The 9068-nt window shown below is 30.4% G+C and overlaps 1 long non-coding RNA gene across 1 annotated transcript; it reads left to right on the top strand.

The window, feature by feature from the left end:
- Positions 1–2221: 2221 nt before the first annotated feature.
- On the top strand, positions 2222–6899 carry LOC126883513 (uncharacterized). Its single transcript, XR_007697679.1, has 2 exons — positions 2222–2648; positions 2938–6899. It is a non-coding gene; the product is annotated as an uncharacterized LOC126883513 (long non-coding RNA).
- The last annotated feature ends 2169 nt before the right edge of the window (positions 6900–9068 follow it).

Genomic DNA, 9068 nt, shown 5'->3' with positions numbered 1-9068 from the left:
GGAATCATCATTAACGGCCAATACTTAAATCACCTAAGATACGCTGACGATATCGTCATTATCGCTACAGACAAGGAACAACTACAAATAATGATACAACAACTAGACCACGAAGCCAGTAAAGTTGGATTAAATATGAATTACAGCAAAACAAAAGTGATAACAAATCAAGAGGATGAGTTAAGAATCGTAGTTAAACAAAACCAAATAGAGGAAGTGAATGAATATATATACTTGGGTCAAATAATAAAATTGAATAGAGACAACCAAACAGCAGAAATAAAGAGACGAAAGAAGTCAGCGTGGGCCTCGTTTGGTAAGCTCAGCTTCATATTGAAGAATAAAAAATACCCCCAATATCTAAAAACGAAAATCTACGACCAATGTATTCTTCCGGTCCTTACATATGGATGTCAAACATGGACGTTCACAAAAGCGAATATGAACAGAATTGCGAAAACACAAAGAGCAATGGAAAGACAAATGATCAACGTAAGACTGTCAGATAGAAAAAGGATTTCCTGGGTAAGAAATATCACAAAAGTTAAAGATGCTACTCGTCAAACAGCTAAACTAAAATGGAAATTTGGCTCAAAATGGATGCACATGGCTCAGGATAGAGAAAGATGGAGGAGCAAAGGGGAGGCCTATGTCCAATATTGGATGTCGCAAGGCTAATAGATAGATAGACTCGTATTTTAATTAGCTGGGGTAGTTCATCTTTTATGTTTCAGTATATCCCTTAAATTGTATTCGTACGTTTATAGATTACATTCTGCATGTGCACTAAAATATATCCTGTAGCAGATAAATAGAAACAGGCATATATATACGTCGCAACATTGTTAGACAAATTATGAAAAGGTCAAAAACTAATATGACGAATAAACACGTTCTTGCATCTCGTTGAATAAAACAAACAGTTATATTACTTTTGCCCACGCTGTCATAAATTTATGTTCAATTCAAAGATTAGTAATGCTTTTGACGTTATACTTTCATGATATGGAGAAATTTACATAGAAACTGAATGAATCATAAGTAATTTGTTGTTTTTTCTATACTATTATAAACCGACATTTCTGTGGCTTGGAATAAAAATGTCTATTTTTCTGTAATTTAGGCCAATATCATTCCAACAGCAAGAAGATGAGACAGCTTTATTTAAAAAATTCACAAGTCCGCATCTTTTACAGTTTTTAACTTTTGCAAAATATAAAGGCGTTCGTACATAAATAATTCAATTTACGTAAAAGTAACTATGTACTTATGTGGGACACCTACCCTTTCTTGTACTGTAATGGAATAGCTATTACACTTTAGCACGTACAATTTGAAAAAGGCGGTAGTTCAACTCAAATTGTTCCCAAAAGTTTAGTCTCAAGACTGACAGTAGAACAATATGTACTCCAGGGAAATGAGGTTTTTGTCGGGACACTTGAGCAGCCAGGGTGCAAATGGGTTTTTTGGGTACTATACCTATACCTAATACATTATACATACAAAAATGCCCGTCACAGTTCGGACGAGAATTTTAGTTATTAACAAATAAGGGTCAAAAATGGCAGTTTTTTCGTTTAAATCGCTACAGGTAAAAATAGGATAATTAGATATCTTATTTATAGTATTCTTCTTTTAGTAGATGAGCCAATGTTTAAAACGGCAGTTTTTAAATTTTGGTCCGATCATTTGTTGCTTCGAAAATTGCAAAATAAAACTAAAATTTCGAAAATAGAAAATTTACTATAACTTTGGTAAAAGTGACCTTACGACTTTTATATTTCACAAAAAGTTGAGTCAAAGAGTCCATATACGGCATAAAAAATTTTAAGACGATTCGTTAATTATTTTAAATTTTATTCAATTTGTTTATCCCAAAGAGCTTTGTTTGTAATGTTATTGTTCAGAAAATAATAATTATATAGAAAGTCTGTGAAAACCACATGAAAGAACAATAGTCTTCTTTTCAAATTATTGAAGAAAATCATTAAAAAGTAATTTTTGTAACTACGAAAACATTTTACTAAAGTAGAGTCATTTTTGGCTTGAAAACAATTGGAATAGCTTTGTTAATATTGACTGTAGAGTAAATTTACCTTGGAATTTCAAAAGCTGGTATTTTTACACAAATTTTCAAAAGAAAACTTTTCACCTATGTTAATTACGGTCAAAGTTAGCCACTTTTATTATTTAATTCACAGTTACTTCAATATACTGTAACGTTACAAACGTCACATCTTTGATATTTTATTTTTAAATAATTATTTTACCTTATTTCCTTTAATATTTCATTAATAATTATCTTCTTCTATTTGGTTTACCCATTTTCCCCTTTAAAAATCGGTTGGCGCTCTCTTTTATTACCCTCTTTTATTATCTTCTATTTAATATATCTCTTTCATTTAAATCATCATACTGAACATACCTCGTATATTCATACTCTCCAAATATCTGTATTTTCAATACGGAACATGCCGCTACTTCATAGTACTTGGTTGTCATTTTAAATGTCGTTTTCAATGACAGTGTCACTTCATCGACTTGACCCCCTACTCCCTGACATACACTGGAAGGGAAAAATTAATCCTTAAAAAGGCATGTAATTCGAAAAATAAATCATTTTCTATTTCAACAAATCATCTCTTGGGGTAAGGATAATAATATTGTAATTATATTTCTCCATCTAACAGTTTTTATATTGTTTTTTTATCTAACCTAACTTCCAATGTCAGACCATGTGTTCTGATATTTTAGTTTCAAATATAATTATCTTTTAATTTACATGTATGCACGTTTGGTAATCAGAATTTTAACTATTCTCATCTAAATTTCATTTGATTTATTCTTGTCATCTGCTACTCTTTCTGACGATTAGAACGGCAGATGGCACACGTTGGTTTTTCTTCTTGATGATTGATATGTGTCTCTATTTTATAGTTTTTTGGAAAGAAACCACTTTTCTCCCTCCGGGAGTTTCAACAACCCTCAAATCGCCGGCGATACAACAACGAGGACCATGTCATCAGGGCTGCAACCACATAACCAAGACTGCAACGACCAACATCCGTAGGCCTGGTGGAATACAACACCTACAACCCCAGAGCCCGTTGCAGAACCAGCAGCAGTACCATACGACATCAAGAAGATACCATCAGCTACCAAAAGCCATAAGTATAATCCAGAATTGTTAGTTTTTGGCAAGAATTTAAATACATTTGTTAATGCAATTTACTAAGTCATTTTATTTATTATATCTTTATGAACAATAAACATGATTGGTTAAAATATATTGTTTTGTTTGCTACCATTCCAATTTTCATAGTTCATATCTAAGGTTAGGACAAGACGAACACACACCTGAGTGACTGAGCTAAGCTGAGGGTGTGACGATGGCTATCTTGGTTAGTTGAGGTAATATTTTCGAATATTGTTTCAATTAGCTGGGTAGTCCATCGCTATTTCGTTTCACTGGCGCCCAACGCACTTGTCTTATCCGAAGAATCGAGCTGTGAATGTGTGGTTTGGTAGCAGACAACAAGCATTAATAAATATTATTTTCTTATATTTCATTTTTATATTCAATTTTTGCAGTAAATCTATATATTATCTATTTTGGTACTTTTTGACTACCTTTTTGACTAATTTTTATATATTTTCACATGTTATGGGTCAAAAAGTATTACCAGTTTCAACAATTTAATTATATATTTCAGCATAATTGATTTAAAATACATTTACAGTTGCAAATATTGGTATTTTAACATTTTGATACTTTTTACCTACTTTTTTTTGGCTAATTTTTATGTTAGGACCTTGATAGTAATGTCCACATGGTGTTTTTTCTGTTTTTTCAATTTAACCAGTTTTTTTGGTAGTTCTTCTTTAATTACTTTCATATTTTGTTGTAACTTTCCAAAACCCAAGAGAATTTTTCCATTTATTGTCATATTTTCTGTACTTTTTATACGTACTATTTCTTCTGCGTTCTTTTCATAGGTACTTCTGTGTACTCTAAAGTGCATTTAAATCTTGTTTTATTACTTATTTTCAATTACTTTTTACTTATTCTTATATTTCCTAGTTGTTCTCATATATTTATTACCAATTTTGTACAACTACCAAAAATTTTGTTGTTTCCGTCGAACTTTCTGTTCGGATGGTATATACTACTTTACTTGTATAGTAAAGACTAGGACAATTTTCAAGTTCTTTTCTTTCATTGAGGTATTTTATTCTTATTCTTCTTCTTTACGTATTCAGAATATTAATTTAAATCATTCTTCTTCTTCTTGTGTTGAATCTCAAAAAATTTTTTGTTCGTAAAGCATGATATTTTACATTTTTCAATTTTTTGCATTAGTGCACTTATATTAATTATGATAAACATTATATTTAACATCTTTTTTATTTAACAATGCCCTATTTATCTATATATTATTGTTTTATTATTTTATTTTGGGTGTTGTACTGATTTTTGATACAGATTAGCATGAAAGCCTCATCCGGCACTTATAAGTTGTGTATGGCTTATATATAGCTGCATATACACCTAGTGTTTTTTTTTCCTAGGGTACATATAAGTTATCCATAGGGTTGGGCCAGATCTATTGAGTCTGAGTTCCGTTTTTTTTTGGTCTTAATGACTGTTGATATACAGTTTAATGCTGTATATTATTTTTAGGATGATGTCTTTTATAAATTTTTTCTTTTGGAGTTCAAACAATTCTATGCATATCTACTTTTAGAAATCTGGTGTAGAATTGTGGCGCTTTGAAGTATGATTGTAGTTTAGCTACTAGCATTTGTTATTTTCCATCTTTGCAAATCATATTTATGCATTTTTATACATATATTTTGTTCTTTAGTGTAGATCCCTGGTATGCATTTGATGGAAGTAGCATTTGCATTATGTATCATTATCTCTCTCTCTTTATTAACTTATTGGTTAAGTCTTTTAGGACTGGTTTTATGCAGTTTTTTCAAACCCTTTGGTGTAGAACTTTGTCTTATTTGGCTTTCCATATAGTTGGTACTTATTTTTTTTAATGGTTTATCTATAGTTGCACTTGCATTTCTTTTTATCATATTATACTTATGTTATCTTTATCTACTTATATGCTTTTACTCACCTTATCATATTGATTATTATATTATTACCTTACTTTAGGTACTCGTTATCCGAGTACTTGTCATTTTGTTCGAGATTCAGTTCTTAGTAGCTCTATTAGCTATTTATTTTATTAAGGATGTAATATCCATTATACAATTACTTAAATTTGGTTATATGCCTTTTATTTTATATAAATACCAGAATATTTGCAATGCAATTCATTTTTAATATGTCTACATTATTTGACTATGGTTACTTACTTACTTTTGAATTATTAGTTAAATTTGATTATTACTTACACTTTATACTACATGTCTCTATAATTTTGAATTAATTTCATACTTTTTTAAAGTACATTTATTTTTTTTTCCAGAGATAGATATTCTCTGATGTCATTTATTTATAATAAATAAATATTTTATAGTGTGATGAATACTACAATTCATTGGGTAATATTTTTATTTTCCCCAGAGTAACATCTGAAAATTATTTTGGTACTTTAAAATTTTTTATGACTAATAATTTAAATTAACTATACACACTGACTTAATATTTACTTTATTATGAGTATTTATTTTTGATTTGTTCTGAACGATTACTACTGCATATATTTATTTCTGGTTAGAACAATGATTTCTTGTTTTCCTTGAGAAAAATTTCTCACCTGTGTTCGAAATTTTTCTGATGAGTGGAGGGAGTGTGTAACATTCCTGTTTTCTTTGGGAAAAATTTCTCACGTGTGTTCAAAATTTTTCTGAAGGGTGAGAGGAGTGTGTAACGTTACAAACGTCACATCTTTGATATTTTATTTTTAAATAATTATTTTACCTTATTTCCTTTAATATTTCATTAATAATTATCTTCTTCTATTTGGTTTACCCATTTTACCCTTTACAAATCGGTTGGCGCTCTCTTTTATTACCCTCTTTTATTATCTTCTATTTAATATATCTCTTTCATTTAAATCATCATACTGAACATACCTCGTATATTCATACTCTCCAAATATCTGTATTTTCAATACGGAACATGCCGCTACTTCATAGTACTTGGTTGTCATTTTAAATGTCGTTTTCAATGACAGTGTCACTTCATCGACTTGACCCCCTACTCCCTGACATACACTGGAAGGGAAAAATTAATCCTTAAAAAGGCATGTAATTCGAAAAATAAATCATTTTCTATTTCAACAAATCATCTCTTGGGGTAAGGATAATAATATTGTGATTATATTTCTCCATCTAACAGTTTTTATATTGTTTTTTTATCTAACCTAACTTCCAATGTCAGACCATGTGTTCTGATATTTTAGTTTCAAATATAATTATCTTTTAATTTACATGTATGCACGTTTGGTAATCAGAATTTTAACTATTCTCATCTAAATTTCATTTGATTTATTCTTGTCATCTGCTACTCTTTCTGACGATTAGAACGGCAGATGGCACACGTTGGTTTTTCTTCTTGATGATTGATATGTGTCTCTATTTTATAGTTTTTTGGAAAGAAACCACTTTTCTCCCTCCGGGAGTTTCAACAACCCTCAAATCGCCGGCGATACAACAACGAGGACCATGTCATCAGGGCTGCAACCACATAACCAAGACTGCAACGACCAACATCCGTAGGCCTGGTGGAATACAACACGTACAACCCCAGAGCCCGTTGCAGAACCAGCAGCAGTACCATACGACATCAAGAAGATACCATCAGCTACCAAAAGCCATAAGTATAATCCAGAATTGTTAGTTTTTGGCAAGAATTTAAATACATTTGTTAATGCAATTTACTAAGTCATTTTATTTATTATATCTTTATGAACAATAAACATGATTGGTTAAAATATATTGTTTTGTTTTCTACCATTCCAATTTTCATAGTTCATATCTGAGGTTAGGACAAGACGAACACACACCTGAGTGACTGAGCTAAGCTGAGGGTGTGACGATGGCTATCTTGGTTAGTTGAGGTAATATTTTCGAATATTGTTTCAATTAGCTGGGTAGTCCATCGCTATTTCGTTTCAATACATAAAATTCTCCTGTAACAGTGTTAGTTACCATACTACTCCAAAACGGCTTGGCCGATTTTTATGAAATTTTACAAGTATATTCTATGGGACTGAGAATAGGTTTTAATCTATTTTTCATACCCATAAGTTTTAAGGGGGTTGCCCCCCTCACATTTTTTTTTGGACAAAATTGTCTATCTTAATTTTATATGATGTAGGAATAAAAAATACATACAACCCTTAATTTACACTTTTCCATCACCAACCCCTATTTGTTAATACCCATCTATATATTTACAACTATAAAATTCTCCTGTCACAGTGTTAGTTGTCATATTCCTCCGAGAACGCTTGACCGATTTTTATGAAATTATATATGTATATTCGGTAGGTCTTAGAATCGGTTGTAATCTATTTTTTATATCCCTGAGTGATAAGGGGAACTCCCCCTAACATTTTGAAATGTTAGGTGGGGATTTACGTACATAACGTACTCTACAAAACTACGAGTACATACAATTTAAAAAAATTATGATCAAAATCCATCATCAAGCTCTGAAGATATTAATCGCAGCATATGTTTGAAGAATCAGTTTAATTTTTTGAGTGCACGGATTTTAATAATTCATTTCCACCGACCAAAAATCGATTTCGTTAGAACGTTATTTTTAAAGCTTTATTAACAACTCTGTTAAAGTTTAAAGTTTACTCAAACTTTTACACATAAACTATATACCTTCAACTTCGAAATGGCGCTAGTTGGGTTGCTTAATTGTTATAAACAAAGTAGCTGTCATTTAAATAAAAAAACTGGCTAACTATGACTGTAATTAACCTAAGCAAAAAGTGTTTTTTTTGAAAATTTGTATAAAAATATCAGCTTTTCAAATCCCAAAGTAGTTTTAATCTACAGTCAATATTAACAAAGTTATTCAAATTGTTTATGAACTAAAAATGACCCTACTTTAGTAAAATGTTTTCGGAATGATAAAAATGACTTTTTAATGATTTTTTTAAAAAACTTTAAAAACATGACTTTCCTTCTTTCATGTGGTTTTCACAGAATTGCTATTACATTACTATTTTCTGAACAACAATATTGCGAAGAAAAAGCTAATAGGGAAAAACAAATTGAATAAAATTTAAACTAATTGACGAATCGTCTTAAAATTTTTTGTGCATTACATGGACTGTTTGTCTCAACTTGTTGTGTAATATGAAAGTCTTAAGATCATTTTCACAAAAGTTATAGCAATTTTTTTATTTTCGAAATTTTAGTCTTATTTTGCAATTTCTGAAGCAACAAATGATCGAACCGAAATTCAAAAACTGCCATTTTAAACCTAACCTTGGCTCATCTACTAAAAGAATAACAGTATAAATAAGATATTTAATTACCCTATTTTTACCCGTAGCGATTTAAACGAAAAAACTGCCATTTTTGACACTTATTTGTTAATAACTAAATTTCTCGTTAGAACTGTGACGGGCATTTTTGTGTGTATAATGTATTAGGTATATAGTACCCAAAAAACCCATTTGCAACCTGGCTGCTTAAGTGTCCCGAACATGGTATATTTTTGCCTTATTTCCCTGGAGTAATGTTAGATTTACAGAAAACATAAAGCTGCTAAATTGATGGGTATACTTCGTAATTATTGCAGAAAAGTATGCCATAATAAACTTGATAAAAATCAAGGATTTTAAATATTTCGAAAGTTTTGGAAAAAAAACTTTAGTCTGGAACAAAGACGTTAATTTTTGACACAACCTGTTAATTATTGTCCAAAAGATAGACAAAGATCCAGAAACAGCAGTTAGGTAGGGGAATATGAGAAACTTTACGTACATCTATGTTTTCAATATGAATAACAAAAATATTGAAATATGTGTAGTTATGTTTATGAATCTTCTTCTTGTAATATGCCTATCCGTTTCGGATGTTGA

This window comes from Diabrotica virgifera, chromosome 4 (genome assembly GCF_917563875.1).
Source record: "Diabrotica virgifera virgifera chromosome 4, PGI_DIABVI_V3a".
In the NCBI taxonomy this organism is placed as follows: Eukaryota; Metazoa; Arthropoda; class Insecta; order Coleoptera; family Chrysomelidae; genus Diabrotica; species Diabrotica virgifera.
Note: the sequence above shows the minus strand (reverse complement) of the source record. Positions and strands in the feature narration are given on the sequence as shown.